General features: G+C 36.4%; 1 protein-coding gene across 12 annotated transcripts in view; it reads right to left on the bottom strand.

The window, feature by feature from the left end:
* Positions 1-18,260, bottom strand: part of NAV3 (neuron navigator 3) — a 554,398-nt gene that overhangs the window by 169,881 nt on the left and 366,257 nt on the right. The window lies entirely within an intron of this gene.

Genomic DNA, 18,260 nt, shown 5'->3' with positions numbered 1-18,260 from the left:
CATATATTCAACAGTGTTTGGGAGTCTAGGTGATTCTTAAATGATCACTGAAACAATCTTCAGTAACTGGAATCCCCTGTTCTTCTCTTAAAAACAGATGTTCATCACATCTGAAGTTCTGCTCACCTCTTTAGGAAAATTATAAAGGGTAATACAATTAAAATATAAAGAATCCCTAATGTCTTTGCACATATTCTGTGGGACAAAAGGTATCTAATCCATAAAATGTTACCAATTTTGATTTATTTGCTATAAAATATGGTAAGATTTATTTTAATTATTTGTAAAAGTACCAGTTAGTACCCTCAGTCATTATGCAAAACACCATCTATGCCATGTGTTTCATTCAGTTACGCTTTGTTGTCGATTTACCTGTTTTCTGCAAAAAGCTGTCATGAAATTTTACTTCCAAAATCGTTGTAGTATTTTCATTACACTGTATTGCTGTATGATGTTATCAACAATAGCTGATTCCTAGGTATTCCAAAAGATAAGATCCTGCTGCAGAAAACATTTTCTCTCAAATTTATCTCTACTATAGCTAGAATGAAAGAGCAGGATTAAAGACTTCCAAAGTTAAAAACGTGAGTAAATTCCTATAGTTGAAATATAACAATGAGACTAGTTTCTTTTTTATATTCCACAGGTTAAACTAGTTTAATACACCTGAAAGCAAGTCATCTGCTTTCTTCTTTCTTGAGTCTTTAAAGTTGGGTATGCTTATTATCATATATATGTGTTCACACTAAATTAATACTAAAAGATTTTTATGGAGCAAGACTGTCTGAAAGTCTTTATTTCCACCAAGATTCCCCATGGAGAAACTGTACATAGTTTTATTACATAATAAGAATGTTTTTTTGCTACTTCTAGAACTACTTAATAAGGACAATTTGAAGACCAGAGTACACACCCAAATTCTTCCAAATCCCAAAGTAAACACAATGGGAAAAATGTGGTCCAGAGTCAGACAAAATTTGGAGAGACCTGACTGAGGAACCTCTGGTTACAAATTTGCAGTCTCTGTGCAAGAGCCCGGTATGGCAGGCTGCACGTTGCGCTGTTCCCTTGACCAAAAATTACTGACACTGGCTGAAATTTGCTGTGAATTCTCAGTTCATTTTGTAGAAATGGGGGAAATTCGAAGAAAGGGAGAACTGGGAGATAAACAAGTTCTCCAGTAAGCCTTGCAAAATACAAAGAAAAGCAGAGACTTAAAAATCACATTGTTTATGTTCTAATAATTTATTTCCCGTGGACTCCTAACATAACAGGTTATTGCAATATTTTTTTTGTAACTATACTGAAAGACAATGTCAAGTTTCCATGGGTGGTGTAAATTTGAAAACCCACCCAGATAAAACAGGTGTTAGCAGTCCTGCTGGGAGATATTAAGTGCATTTTGCTGACTTGCTCTTGCACATGGCCTGTTACCTCACTCAGATGCAAGGCACATTCCATTTTTCTATGGAAATTATAGTGTATTTCACGGTGTTAAGCAGAATACATTGACACGCACACACATTTGGCTTAACTGTTTTCTAACAAACTCCTCGTTACTTGCAGTGAATAATATAAGGAACATTTAATGAAAATAACTATCATTGAACTATATAACATCAGTCCAAAAACTGTTCCAAACTCAGCACTGACTTTGCAATAAGAGACCACGTATGCAAATTAAAAACTGATTTACTGGAGGCATTTGGGGAGAATTTTACCTTAGAGGATAATAACTACTGGTATGTAGAAGGCCTCCCAGGCAAAAATTTTTAGGAAATGATGCTGGAGTTATTTAATTATTGGTTAGTTTTTCAGGAAAGGATGATGGTTTTTTTTAAAACTGAAATACCTTCCACTTCCTTTTCCAATAGATATTAAGGAACGTGCACATCAAATTCTTCCAGCATGCACTCCAAACATGAAATACAACCAGCAAACCCAGAAATGTGAAAACAAATTAACTTCTCAAATACTTGGAGAATTCAGCAGACATATGTACTGACCTGCTGATAAAAGAATGTATGAGGTCACTGTTGAGGTCAGAGTATAAGCTCGAGTGTGTATTATTTTAAATAAAATGTTACAGTGGGAAATCTATGCTTTTTGTCATGTCAGTCCTGTCAGGAACATAAAAGCAACCATAGGTGTTGCGGAATTTTCACCTAGCCCCTGGCTTGGTGCTTGGAAAGCTTGAGGGGAATGGGAGATATTCTCTGTAATTTCAAGTACAAATTTTTTTGTTTGATGTCTTTTCTGTTTGTGCACATCAACGATTTAATGAACAATTTGGCTATTACAAGCATTAACCCTAATCATAATTTTTAGATGGCCGAACATAACATTATGAACATCTGCTGGTCATTTTCATATTAAAAAAAAAAAAAAAACAAACATGAATGCAAAATTTTATTCTGTACACCTATATAATGGTGTGATCCTTCTTCTCTTTTCTGCCTTTCTTAACCACTCTTCCTTCTGTGTATTGTCTGCATTTCCACTACCCGGTTCTACACAGTAGCACAAAATATTATGATGATAATTTCTGTAGTGCTTTTGAGCTGCTATAATAGAAATTATGAGAATAAAGTGTTAGATTTTTGATTGGAGTATATTGCTGAATTTGGTCCTGAATATACTACTGCATTTGGATTCAGAACATGATGAATGCATTGCAATATCTTTGCATGAATTTCTTAGAAAGCTAAAATATGACTCCAAAGCAACATGGATCAAAAGAGAAGAACAGAGAAAAATTCTCTTCCAGGTTGCAAAGTACCTCCCTATTTCAGTGCTTCCATCTCCACAGGCCTGTGTCGACTGCCATCATGAAAGAGCCATATACATTCACTAAGAACACTAAACTGAAGGGAAATACTATCCTGGGAGGACATTTTAAAAGGCAATGATTAAAGGAACCCTGTTCAAACACAGTATTTTTTAAAGTGACGCATCACTTTAGTGAGCCAGTCTACAATTTGGATTTTTAGTCACGCAACACTTTCAAGTCAGCAAGGTACAAGCATCTAAATATTTATGGAATTTAGCAACTTCCAAAAATTGGTGTAAATGCACACTTCTTTAAAACAGAGGAGTTTCTCTTCATTAGATCAATGGAGAGTCTACAATACAGTGGTTTTTTACTAGATTTAATTGAAATTTTGAAAGCATTTAAGTTCCCACCTTAACCACTATTTAGTACATAGCACCTTCATTTCACCCAACACAGAAGGCAGCTTTCAGAAGCAAGGGCAATTATAACCAGTGACAGGATGAGTCCTTTAAAAGATAATTATAGATAAGCTATGAGGTATTTCACTGCATCTCTTGAACTTTGCAAATGGAATTCATCCAGATGTACTTTATGCTTTCTTGATTACACCAAGAATCATAATGTTACAGTTTTGCAGGAGAGACACTGATAATTTTCTCCTATCCTTCTGGCCTTTTGATTTTGTAAACATCTTGATTTTATTTTTAATTAGATATATTTTGAATATTACTGTGGAAAATACTTATAGACATTGAGGTCATCAGAAGGAAAGTGATAAAGATGCTTATTATTAACAATCTCTAAAAGTACAGCCCAGAGATGTCTGTAGGTCTAAAGTCATGTGGCAGGTCCTCCAGCTGGAACTTAAAGTCCTGGGGAAACCATATGCAGGAGAGAACATAACTAAGTTGCTGATTTTCCTTTATGTTTAGTCTTCATTTTACTGACTCAAATGGATCTAAACGCTCAAGAAAAAGACTCAAAAGAAACAAAATCAATGATGAATTGATGTTATAGGTTATTAAAACTTTTAAATTAAACTATAGGCATAATTGATAGACTCAGATTCAGACTTTCACTTTTGCTAGTGCCTGAGCCTTGTATTTTATACCATGTTTAGCATTATATATATATATATAAAAATAGGTCATGCTGCATATGTTTTATACCATGCTTATAAACAGCTGTTACAATTACCTTTTTGTTCTATGATAATAACCATTGGAAGCATTTTACACATTTTCACAAGGTCTTGTGTCTAGATTCTCAGTGAAGGAAAATAAAAGTGCCTGGAACCATAGAAGGCAATGGGATATCTGCTCTCAAATTCAACAGGGCCAGGATTTTTTCTTGAATTCTTAGCCGAATGTTATAACAAGCATCAGAAGTATTTGAGCCTATAAAATGAGGCCTGAACAAACAGTTATTGCTTGTTGTCACTTTACTTCCAGTTGTAGGCAATGAAGTGTGAAGTGCAGGAGGAAGCAATGTTTTAAATACTTATCCAAGAGTTTTCAAGTTACAAAATACAGCCAGTATTACTTGAAAAAAGAGCATTTGCTGGGCTTTGAAGGGGGTGCATGTCTTCAAATATATTAATTTATATGATGTAACAACATAAATCTTTCAAAACTGTTTATGCTAACAAATCCAAATAGAACCCTTATATATACAAGAACTGTGAAGACACCCTTGCACATATGTTTACTGTGGACTGTTGTGGCTGATCTGTCTATGAACTGAGAGCTTTAAAAACAAAACATATCAAAACTAAACTAATTTAAAGTTACCATTGTGAGGTATTACTGAGAAAACTGTGAATGACAGGCAAAACAGCCCACTAGACTGGAAAGCTGGTTAGCTAGTTATGTGTGCAGTTAGAATACACAAAATCATAGCTAACTTTATTAACTATTATTTATATCACATGTAAATAGGTCTCAGCTCTCAAGTGTAAAAACCCTGGGACAAAGAAAATTCTTGTGGCATTTTTTCCCTAGAAGAGAATGTCATTGGTACGCTCCCATTGTAATTCCGAAGAAACTCTAAAGAATCAAGAGGTATGAATAATTCGAATACGGTTTCAATTAGCTGACAATACAAGCCTAAACAAAGCATATTATACTTATTATAGAATTAAAGACTGCCAAAAGCTACAATTTAAAATACAAACATATTTCTATTTCAGGAAGACTTTTTAGATTCAATTTTTAGGACTGCACAGGTTTGGTGCTGGTCAGGGTGCCATCTGAAATAATTTATAAGAACCACGTAGGTAAACAAATCCTCTAAGTTGATATCAACTCTTTAGAAAGCAAAAAATATTTGTGATCAGTTTCTGAGACTGAATACAATCAAGTCCTGACACAAAAAATACATCTTGGCATGACTGTGAAACTGAAGCCTGCCCAGACTAATTTATATCCAGACACTGGGCCAACTTAAAATAAGTGCAACTTAAAATAAGCATATCTCTGATTTATGTCATATGATCATCTGTGGATCGTATGGTCAGCAGACTCCTCAGACTGGAGTGTTTTAAATAATTTCTGCACATCAGAAAGCTGCCAAATAGATTACTGTATTTATGCTATTTATTTATGCTGAAATAAAAATGGTTGCACTGTATTCTAACAATTTGTAGGTTAAGTTTCAGGTCACAGTGGATTTAAGCAGACAAGTTACATAAAAAAATATAAAAAAAAAAATAAGAAGATTATGTTAATACTAATTAACCTGATCAAGAGCCTTTACATGAGAAAGGATTAGTTAATACTGTTGAAATATTGTCTGTTCTACTGCTAGCTTAAGCCTATTTACCTTTGTGTACCTTAATAGTATTGCCTATAATAGGGTAATTAGCTGTAACAGAATTTATATTTAGAGTTAACATTAGTATTTAAGTTCAGTTCATTGTTGCCAAAATCTTTACTAACACAGAGTTTCAGCTGCTCAATGGTAACTTATGCCATTCCAAACTGGGCAGATCCAAGGGCTCCTGACAGAAATAGAAGGTTGGCAGAGCAGTAATTGCAATCAATAAAAAAAAAAGTGCCTTCTCTGCACCCAGTCCCATCGCTGTGGACTTGGCTATAAGAGACAGAAGGGTTTTTTTCTGAGAAACCCAGCGTGCTTCATTTTGACATGTGATGGAATAAGCAGTGATCACAAGAGTAGTGCACAAATCAGTATTGAAAGAGCAGGCAAAGGAGTACCCTCTAGTCCCCCTAATACAATAGCTTTAGATATTGGGGACACTGCTCTGATGCAGCAGTGTATGCTCATTCCTATGTGCCAGCAATAGGGCACTAGGGAGACGTTGTAGGGGGGAAGGGATTTGTAACAGGGTTCGAAGAGGACTTTACTCTTTAGGTATAATTACTGCCAAATAAAAGAGCAAGTTTAGACGGGTTACTATGCATAAAAGTCAAGGAACTCCAGAATGGTAAGTCTGTAAAAGATACTGTAAAATCAAGCAGATTTGGCATCCTTTCCATGAAACTGGCTAACATTAGCTGCAGCAGATATAGGTGGCTCCTGTTCCAGCAAAGATCAAGGGCAGAGTGAGAAAATACATCTGGACTGATCATAGTAATTTCAGTATGTACTTAATTTCTGTTGTATCCCTTCAGTTTCTAACATTGTAACTGTATTATATTCTGAAAGTAAGGCAATATTGCTGAAAAACTTTCATCTGTGCTGAAAAAGCTTGATCTGGCACCAAATTTTTGGTACTTTATGATCCAGAAGGAAAGCAGCAGAAGGTTGTCAAGTCTTTTAAAATTAATTTAACAATTACAAATGCAGAAGGACAGGGTGGTTTTTGTTACCATGTTAGTTTGTAATTAACACACTACATCACTGGGACATTCTGTGCTGCTGTATTATCCTTCTGTCTTGCAGCCTCTGCTATACGGCCAAGCTTTGAAATTCTGAGTACGTATAGCTGCTTATTATGTAGAGTATATGTAGCTGTATAGATGATTCAGTAACAAGCATGGTCACCTCAGCATAATGCGTAACACAATACCTCCAAAAGCTTCACAATTTGTTGCACAGTGTTTATTTTAATTTAAAGCATAAGTGCTTAAAATTACAAGAAGTGCATCTTCTCTCTCTTCTGGAGCCAAATTCACAATGCAAACCACATTCCACCCTAACATTGCTAGTTACACTCCCCTTCCTTTCCCATTAATTACAATGGAATCCACAAGTTGTTGCCTTCTGGCACCCTCTGCTGCTTTACACCTTACACCACAGACAGCATTTTATGGACATCTGAGCAATTCCTATGCCTTTGTTAAAACATCTTCCAAGTAGTTAGATTTCCCAGTCCAAGAAAATAAAAAATGCTGATATTCATACTTGGTGTGTGCTTTCATTTTTTGCTTTCAGGTCTCGATGCTTATATCTCAAAATGATATTCAATATCTCTTGTGTAAAGTTAATCTGGACTCTCCCTAAGAAGCACAGCTAGTAGCTCTGGTCACTCTGTAGACTAGACAAGTGGCCATCTCCGACTCTGCAAATGTCCAGAAAATACAATGGTGCATCAAAGCTTCTAGAATTTTGAAGATCCCACAAATTTTCATTCACAAATGAGAGACAGGGAGAGTGTCTTGAATGCCTGTGCTGGTATTGCTGGGATCGAGCTAATTTTCTTCATAGTAGTTAGAATATTTTCTTTGTAGTTGGTAGCACAGTCTTTTTTTTGGATTTAGTATGAGAAAAATGTGATAACACACTGAACTTCCCATGCCTTTACCTGGGACAGAATTACTTCTTTTATTTCCAGTAGGTTAGACTGTGTTTTGCAGTTGGTATGAAAAGACTGTGAGGACTCACTGTTTTGGCTGCTGCCACAGAGACCAAGGATTGTTTGCCTTTCCAGCTGCAGGTTCACATAGAAGCTTGGAGGAAGCATAGCAGGACAGCACCTCGACTGACATCCAGGCTGACCAATTAAGTACTTCTTACCAATAGCATAATGTTCCATATATATCTGGAGATGGCTGTTCAGCCTTTCTCTCTTTTCTTCCAGGACTGTCTGTTTGCTGTGATCATGTTCAGGTGTGAACTGTTGTCTGGGTTTCCACTCTTCCAGGATTGGCTGTATGTTGGTCACTGGGTGTAGAGCAGTTGCATTCTGCATCACTTATTTTATATATATATATCTACATATATATATATATATATATATATATATATATATATATATTGCAGTTGGTGATGGGTTTGTTGGTTTGGTTTGGTTTGGTTTTTCTCTTCTTTTGCTGTCCAAATAAACTGTTCTTATCTCAACCCACAGGTTCCTCCCTTCTCTTTCAGTTCTCTCCCCCATCCCCCCCTGGAGGGTAGAAAGAATCAACAAGTGGCTGCGTGGTCCTAGTAACTGGTTGGGGTTAAATCAACCAAAGAGTCAATAAAATCACTAGGGTACCATCAGGACTACTCAAGGTACTTCATGTGGATGCATGTCCATGTGTGTGGACTATGCACCAAAGCACAGGTCCACATTGTTTCTTGAGAGCCTTGCAATTTACTGAAGCATCAGAATTCACTGTTGTCAAGATAGGAAGGGACAGATCATCTTAGGAAGAAGGATGAGTGACCTTGGGACTCAGCTTCAATGTTAAGAAATGCTCTTTTGTGAAAAGTCTGTCTCTCTGAGGAAATTCAAAGCTTCACAGACACATAACAATAACCCTTTCTAACTAACATACAGAACACAAAATTATGAGACAGTTTAAGTAAAAGTGTTGTAAAGGGAGTGGTTAGAAAATCTTTAAATAGAAGTCCTTAACTTTAACCATAAGAAAACTAAACTGGCATTTTTCCTCAGTTCCAAAATAATCAGACATTTGATAAAAATCTAGAAAGCTGACAAAAACTCAAAATTACCAAAAAGCCTTGTTTGGATATACTGTAAAATAAAACCACTTCGGAGACATTGTTTATTTTCTTATTCACTTTAAATATGCTTTTTTGCTGTTCAGCTAAACATCATGCACTTTCGTCTCTATTTTTAAATCCAGTAAACATTCTAGACATTCCTAGTATTTATAACATACTCTCCCTATAGAAGATGATAAAAATACACCATCATGAAGCACACATATTTACTGCAATCCTGCCGCTGCTATCCTGGGAAAAATGTATTAATGACTATAACCAACAGGTGCTTTCTAAAATGCATGGCATAGTCAATTTGTGTGTATGTATTTGAACTCCACATCTGTGTTAAAACTTTTCAGTGCATTTCTATTAATGGAGGTTTCAAGGCCATTTATTTATCATCTCTTTGTCTAAGCATCTGTATCAAAAATATATATTGGATCAATTGAAAAACATTAAGGAATGTCCACATGACATCTTTTAGGGAAGACTAACAAACAAACAAACCAAACAGAAACCAGAGAATTGAAGAGGGTAGGACACTAGCAACAGATAAGAAGAAATGAGGAACCTGCCAACTGCATCTTTCCAAATTACAAAGACTTCACTGTATGTCAACCACTAGTCTTCATGCATAAAGTACTCCAGTATTTAACCTCTGCATATCCTCCCAATACAGTTTAACAGCACAAGTTTCTGATTGGCTGATATTCCTGACAAACACAGTAGAGGGATGGGGGGAAGAGATGGGTGAGATGGGCATGCCTCAGAGGCATGGAAGTAGTGGCATATTCCAGGCACAGATTAAGGGGAAAGGGATTCCAAGGAATTGCTAGGAGAAAAAAGAAATTAAAAAAAAAAAAAAGTTTTGCAGGGGAGTAGCTAATTTTAAGGAATGAAAAGATCTTTTTGTCTTCAGTAATCTTGGTCTACAGAAGCAAAATGTGCATAATCCTGATCCTATCCCTAATCAAGCAAACCATCCCTAAGCAAACTACTCAGTAGATTTCATGGGCACTGATACCATCACAGTACAAGTACTTCTTCTAGCATGATTATTTAATGAACATCTAGATGAGTTATCTTCATGTGATTCCACACATTAATAGGAGAAGGAATTTGTAAGCCTAAACAAAAAGGCTAATAAGTGCATGCAATTTCTATTTAATGAATAACGTGCTTCTTCCAGCCTGGTAAAATAATACCCAGGATGTGTTCCTGTGGCATTTTCTTTTATGACTTCAGAGTCAAATGTAAGTGACTCAGGGGACTATGCATCTCACTGCCTGATGTGAGTGAGTAACTCTGAGCTGTTCTGTGAAGGGGGATTGTCATAAATCCTGTGGTTCTTTTAATATTCTCAGATCTATGGATGTAAAGAGAACTGCTTGTTTCAGTGAAGAATAAAGAGGTCTAACAAAAGGCCAAAACAGAATCCAACCATATCAAAACAGTGATGGTTTTGTTGCCTTCTTATCCCTTTCTATGCATGTAACATCCTTCTAGATCTAACACTTGCAGCACCACTCTCATCCTTTCTCCTCTCAGAAGGCAACAGTTAATCTGCTTGTCTGTCCAGCTCTCACTCCACCTCTAATTTCTCTTCCATTTCAAGAACTTTTAGAAATAATATTTTTTTTTCAGAAAAGCAGTCTGAATTCCTCTTTCTGCCATTTCCACACTAAACCAATTTGTCTCTCATCTTACTCAAAGTGGGTGTGTTAATACCATTAATAATTTATTTTCACAGAAACTTGGAACCAGAATTCCAACGTCTTCATCCTTGAATTTCAGCCAACTTTAACATCAACATCGTTAGCAGAAATAATATCTTCTTTTCTTTCTTTATTCCCTCCATTCATATTGTAACAATAGTCCTATAAAGTATCCTTAGATGGACCCTCAGTATTTTTGATGTTCTGATTTTCATTTTTACTCTAATCTTTATGTCAGGTTAATTCCATCTGCAAAAACAAAAATAAACTTCAATTTCTACACCGATGGAGATGTTGCTTCATATACTTACACTGTAGATATAACTATATGCATTGCTTGAAAGAGGAAGTATCCAGTACTAAAGGTCAGCTTCTAAAATTTCATCCTGCACTTATCATTTATAATTCAAAAGTTCAAAAAGGTTTATTTCATTCTCCAAAATGTTCAACAACCTGAGCAAATTCAAAGCAGTCAGGTATAACCTGATGCTAAGCATGCTGGTTCAACAGTGCAGAGTTCCCTGCACATGGAAGAGAATCTTCTACAGATTCCTGCTGTCACCCCCATTATTTCTAAGTGGCAACATGAACACATGTGTAGAAGGCTTGATAATAATTTCCAAGTACTTTGCGCTCCAGGACATGACAACAGATAAAGCTTCAGGGCTCTATGAACCTGGACAGAACAACTAAATCAAAATGCATCTTAGTAGTTAACATTTCTCTTATCAACAAAGGAAATATGAGAGACTTCAATGGGATAGTCAACTTGAATATTCAGTGAATAATAAATAAATTGTAAATGCTCTGAAGCCATCTTGTACATTGTACACAGCACAGCGCATTGCAAGTGGCTGGATGTGTCAAATATGTCCAAGAAAGTCTTTCCTTGAAGAGCTGAAGAGAGTCACTGGGAAAGCGTGTGGGAAAGGGATTTGCTCTTAAAGGGAAGATTCCACTCTGAACCTACCTAGGAAATGAGAGGACTTGTTCAGGAAAAGATCTCAGAAGGACAGATAAGACATGCTCTTGGCTCTGACAGTCTTGGGCACTTTCCTGAGAATCCCAGTAAGTATACAAATTAAATGTAAATCACCTACCTAGGGAGAAATCTCAGAAAGCATCACTAGATAAGTAAAAAATTGTGTGGCTCAATTGAAACCACCATCAGAAAATGGGAAATCTGAATATGTACCATGTTGAGGAACATAATTTCCTGCATAAATAAGCATCTGCTTACATCCTTTCATAATGGAGCTGCATCAGCCTTGTCTGCTTCAGTCCAGAGCTGCCACACGGTAAGAAAGAATAGACTATGAAGAGAAGTGTTCACCATCACTGTGGTACATTGAAAACTCTGATAAATAAAAATAAGTATGCATATTCCTGATGTGGACATGCCCAATAGCCAGTGATCTAGATTACAATAGAATACAGGTATAGTGTCACTGGAAGGAGACTATGATCTCTTTCTCTGTTCCAGATCTGAATACTCTCATCCAAATTAAAATCATCTTTCTAACTAGTTGCCAACACAAGCAAAACTCTAAATTTCCTTCTGATCTTTTCCACACAGTCCTTTACCTAACACTTCGGCATATTCTTCAAGTATACTCTCCCCCAAACACTCCCACACAAGCTGTGACTATGTCTTGCAGATTCTTTCCATGTAACACAGTCAAAATATGAGCTTTCCTATCTATAAACACAGGAAACCTCTCACAGGAGATCAAATTATAATTATTGACATTTTTTTCTCTTGCTTTAGTGAGATCACTTCCCTAGGTATCATGCTATGAACCTGTCATCCTTTTCTAAAAGTACTACTTTTCTTCCTCTTAAAAACTGCTCCATTATCAAATTCTAGATACCTCTTGCCTACCAGAGGATAGGAAAATGATCTTTTGACTCTATCCTGCCTGCATTGCAAGAAGCCATTCCTTTTGACTACATTTTCAAACAGATATTTGTACTAACTAAAGCTCTTTTCTCAGGCCCTGTTCTATATTGTATGCAAACTGCATCTTCCCCAAAACAGCTCATCATCAAGAAAACTCTATGCATATCTGTTAACATCTCACTGGTAAGGGTTAATAGCAGTTCAACATACCTTTTTTTCTTCAGAATTGCAAGATCTTTCTGCAGCTTCATGATCGGATTTATATTTTACTGAGTAACTCTTCACTTTAATTTTTTTTTTTTTTACTATTAATGCCTTTTTCCAGATCATTTGTGAACACAATGAATGAATCACAAGCACAGATGCACAAATCCTTGAAGTCACAAATCATAGACTTTCTGTTCACAAATGGTGACAGGTTATTCCTTGTTTTCCATTCCTAGTAAGTTGTTAATGGCATTTTGGGGGACCACCAAGAAGCAGTTTATATCTGATCCTTTGTCTGTAGTTCCAACTTACGTGACAGCTATTTCAACTATCTTAAGAAATTTACTGAAAACCTGGTAAGACCAATGGTACTCTTCCTTTTTAGGGTGAAATAATTTTACTTCTCTTACACGCTGTTACATGGAAGTGCATACACTCCAATTAACACACTTCAGGCTATTCACTGAAATTCTTAAAACTAAGGACACAAGCATGCACCACAGAAATACAGGAACTGGATTACTGTTGTGTGGTTCATTAATTTAAGCACACCAAACCTGCACAACTGAGAAAACTTGAGTGTCTTTTCCCTTCATATTGTCACGAAACTCCCACAGAAGCCAGTCATTAAATCTGTGAAGATCCTCTGAGAGCCATGTGGTAGCAGTCAGAATTTAAACAAAAGGGGATCACACAGGTGTCACTGCAGGAATAAACTGTCCCGCACATGGAAGGAGCTGGGATTAGTTTCAAAACTCAGACTGAATTTCCAGTTGTAAGGGACCATATTTCTACAAATAGCCAAATTTCTGTATACGTTTCAACATATCATGCTTGAGTAGAAGGCTTCCCTGGAGCTGCTCCAAAGCCTAAGTATACCTTGAATCCATATAGCTAATTACCAACAAATGCAATAGCAAAGACAGAAGATTCTTGCGCAGTTCAACGCTGTGCAGATGAAAAGACCTCATATTTGGACCCACTTAACAGTGAATGAAGGGATGATATTTTCAGGCTTCCTGGTACTCAGCTTCATATAACCATACTCCACACATTTTAATATAGAATTCTATGGGCCTTAGTAGTATCTACCATACTTACTGTATTAAAAAAAAAAAAAAAAAAAAATGCTGTGTTTCACAAACAATTTTAGACACAGAATGCTGATACTCATATTCTTCTCCCAGGATATTGTAATTTCTGGATAACGAGGAATGCTACTCAGGTGTCTGCCCAGCATGTCCCTGTCAGAGGAAATCTGAAGGCAGGTGTCTATACTGAAGGGAAGTATACATACTGTAGGGCAGGTATACTCTGTGGCACACTTAGAAGTTCCAGTTTCTACCGGTTTATCCTGACCACAGGCTGACTGCGTGCTAATAAGAGATTTGCATGCACCTCACCCCTTGCAACCTTGTATTCCTCCAGAGAAAAACCCAAACATATGGGCAGAGAGGGAGCCATAGGGGGCTTTTGTGGCACTGCAGAAACACTATGAAGCACATCTACCCAATACATTAAAAAGCAATGTCTACCAGTATAGATGTGGTCACTTTGTCCTATTCTATGACTTTGATTCAGCTCCAGAATTCACACACTTCTTTAACCAAGTTAGAGAAAGCTCTCTCTATAACAAAACAGACTCATTCACTCACTCTACTTTCTCCTTGCTAAAGTTCATAATTTTTCTTCAGTTTCCTAGAATATAGCAAAATCGCTGGCATTCTTGTGGCTTTTTCCAGAAACATTTTCAATTTATTAACATCTCTTTAAAGGCGTTATTAATTAAATTAGTACAATGTTATAGAAACAATGTTAGTAGTGCTGCACAGTGACACTGATCCTCACTTTTAACATATACACTACTACTCTACCAAAATAGTGTAAAATCTGCTAACTGCAGCTTTTTACTAAATGTTCATACCCTCTTGGCAATGTGCTGTGGCTCCCACACCTTTTCCAACTCCCTGATTTCCAGGATGTGGTAAGAAAGACTTGTATTTTTATTGAATTCAACTCCACTGTTGGACTGCTGCATGTCCATATCCTAAGCTATAAAAATACCTTTGAAGTATACTTTTGGTTATATTAATAGGTAGAAAAATGTGCCAAAGATAAGACTGGCAAAATGAAAATTACCTTTCATTAAATGTGTGTAAATACAGCTAAGAAAAACAGCTAATAAGACAACAGCAACTTCTGATGGAAAAATCAACTTGAAAAACAATGTATTAAAAAATTTTGGCAGCTTTGAATTTATTTTATTATTTATGCAGCTGAAAGCACCATAGACTGCATAAGGAAGGAATAGAAATGTTACTTTTGTAAAATTCTCAAGGGGCAGTACTGCAAATGTCATCATAAAAATATTTTCAGTCCAATACTTTTTGATTCTCTTGCATTTTCTCTGACAGCCCCAGGATGGATTACGTTTGATAATCTGTATGTTTCCTATATGCTTGATATGATCTGTTTAGAGACAAAACAGTGGAGGTCTTCCAGTACATTTTTAATATGTTTAGGAAGAAAAAAAAAAATCTGAATTCTTTCTCTTTAGACAATTAGAGAAAAGCTGTATAACATATTTTCTTGACAGGACACTATCCTGATTATTCTAATGATAGGGAAACTTAAAACAGAAATTAAAGAAACAAATGGCTTATAAAGAAGCAGAAAAATAAATAGCTGTTGGCTGCATCAAAAAGTAAAGCCTTGAAAGATCATAATCTTCTAAAAGAAAGATGATTCTAGGTTGCCTTAATTGGTAGGCTTATGGAATAATTTACACAAAGAAAAGATAGAAAGGAAGGTGTGTTCTTCCACTGAAGGTCTTGAAAGAGATGGTGAAAAAAGGTTGCAGTGCCATATTCCTCCTTGAATACATACTGTGAATAAAAAAATAGGCAAGGAGAAGATTCTATATGGCACTGTAGACAGACAATGTGTATTATAATACTGTGTTTTAAATTCTTATTATATTTATTAAAACCACTCATAAGAAATGCCAAAATCTTTTTACCACAGTACATTTACTCAGCAAACAAGAAATCTTGCTGATTCTCTTGAAGGTTTATTTATTTAAAGCTTGTGAGATTTGAATATGAAATAATTTATTCCCCAGTACCTCTCAGGTTCTCAGATTCTGTATGTGACATCAAGTGTGCGAGCATAATGACAGCCACGAGGATCCTGGTAAAGCTAACTATGCAGAAACTGGAGGCTGCCGGGGTTCACAGGTTTTCATTTTTGTGAACTTGGACCTGTGGAGCCAGTTCAACTTGTCTGCAAGTACTTGATTCATCACCGCCAAGAGGAGCACAGAGTGCAAGACATCGCAACGGAGCTAACTAAAAGAAAACTTAAAAAGAAGCATTATATACGTATTTAAAATAATATTTAAAAGATGTTTCCAGGTTAATGTAATGGATGGATTGAGATACCTTAAAAATCACTTGAAAGATTAAGTCATAGGCAAGAGGAAAACCAAATGGTGCATGGAAAGGAACTTGAGAGTATTGGTAGTAATTAATTATTAGTTGATATCAATATAATCTACAGAGGATATAAAGCGCTTACAGCACCAGACAATCCATGTCAGTGCTCTCTAGCTTCTTTTAAGCTAGCAAGATATCTTAGACATCTCTTCCTGGGAAGTGTATCAAATGGCAAATGAATACAGAAAACATTTCTCCTTAATTGCAGGTTATGAGAGCAAGGATCATGAAAACATATGTGAAAGAAAACGGTGGTGGGATTCTTGAGGTTTAGAAACTAAAAATATTAAAATGAAAACAGCAAATGGCTGGCTAACATGCATGCTATAGGAATATTGTGATTGTTGCTGGTTTGTCAGATTTTCTAACAAATCCTGACAGGACATATCGCTACATATCAGAATACGTCAAATATGTAAACTAGTTTCAACAACTGTTACTCTTTTTTTTTCCTGCATGTTACAAACAACCAAGACTCCACTGGTACAAATAGCAGAGAACTGACCTATCATTAACTGGGTGGGCTAACAAAATTGAGCACCGCAAGGGCAAGTTACCTGAAAATGCAATAAGATGGTGCCTTCAGCTAGGGCAGATCAGTGCACAACCCAAAGGAGACAAATGGAGGGCAGACTCAATACCTGAGATCTCTGAGATGCTTTGAGAGGAAAGTTGACAAGTTTGAACTACGTTAGCTTCAATACATTTTAAGTTTTCTAGCTCAGTCAAAGAAATCAACAGTATAAAACTGGTATGTCAAAAGGCAGGAAAATAATCTGATCAAACAGTAGACATAAAACAGTACAGTATAGAGACCAAATCAAAGAAAGATGGAAAAATATATCCTCTTTCTATCAAGTTAAGTGGCTAAATGTGATGCTTTATCATTGTGCAAACGCTGATGTATGACTATGCACAGGAGCATTCAAAGCACCTGGCTGGAGACCCAGAGGACCTGAGACAAACACTTTGGCCTGGCTTAGGAGAGGGAGAAGATGGACACAAAGAGATTCCCACGGGTACTGCTGTGGCACGGGCATGCATTGAGCATGTTTCCCCCATGACTGCAGCAGAGCTAGAGGTAAAATCCCCAATCCCTGTGACACATAAAGATTTACCTGTCAACAGGGAACATACACAAATGTTGTCACTTTGGACACGTGAACATTGCTAGAGTGAATAATTTTCTCAACAGACATCAGAGTGGTAGGTCCCTGAGCAATCCTAGGTGGTCACTGACCACTTATATAACCTCAGAAAATCATATCGCTTTTCTGTGCTTTTGTCTCTTCTTGTTTGTCTTTTCTGTCTGGAATGGTAGGTTTTAATGGGAATTAAGCAGAGTGATTATCGCTCAATCTGTGTGTGTAATTTTAGAGTTTCATGCTGGAGTTCCCAGTGTTCTCAGTTGGGGCCACTAGATGCTGCTGTAATATGAGTAATTAAAATAATAACTATTATTAAGGAAATTGTATATATTCTTGCTGTGGACTGTTTCAAAAAGCCTGAAAACCACAGAAAAAGCTTATAAACCGGCACATTTTTTAAAAAATAAGTACCAAAAGACCTGATTATTCACTGGTACTCAAAATTTTTCCTTTGACCTTTTGCAGCTTTTCAGAAAAAAATCTGCAAATTCCTTCCCCCTTCAATTATTTTTCTACTCCATTTTCATTTTTAAGCCCAGCTTCAGCAGTTTGCTATTATGCAAGCTCATCCAAATCATTACACTCCAAAATGCTTGCCAGCTACACAATTGTGCACCTTATTCACATAATATTTGCATGTGAACAGAAACGCAAAAGTCCTCAGCATGAGGGAGCATGACTGGAACTGCAAATGATTCAGTAAATGCATGGTGATGTTACTGAGGCTCGGATTTTGTACCTGTCAGTTCCACGGCCTCCCCTAAGGAGGCTTTATCTTATTAAATGTAGTTGACTAGCCATAAACACAGTAAAAGATTTATAAGACTCCATATGAATCACAGTTACAAAATGCTTCTTGCCTGAGAGTATTAAAATGTCTTTAAGCAGCTGCCAGCTATAGCTCAGAGAGCTATATGACTAAAGTGCTATTTCTGAAAGTATTGAAGTCAGTGCATCTAACTGGACTTCACAGTGGACAATCCAAAAGGCTATTTATATTCAAAAATAATTTGGCAAGTCTTGTTCATCAAACCAGTTTTCCAGACACAAAGACTCCACTTAAAAAATTGTTCTTGGATTTACTGCCCTTTAAAATGAAGTTAAATGAAATTATCTGGATCATCAGAA

This window comes from Patagioenas fasciata, chromosome 1 (assembly GCF_037038585.1).
Source record: "Patagioenas fasciata isolate bPatFas1 chromosome 1, bPatFas1.hap1, whole genome shotgun sequence".
NCBI lineage: Eukaryota > Metazoa > Chordata > Aves > Columbiformes > Columbidae > Patagioenas > Patagioenas fasciata.
This window is presented reverse-complemented; position numbering and strand designations above follow the sequence as displayed.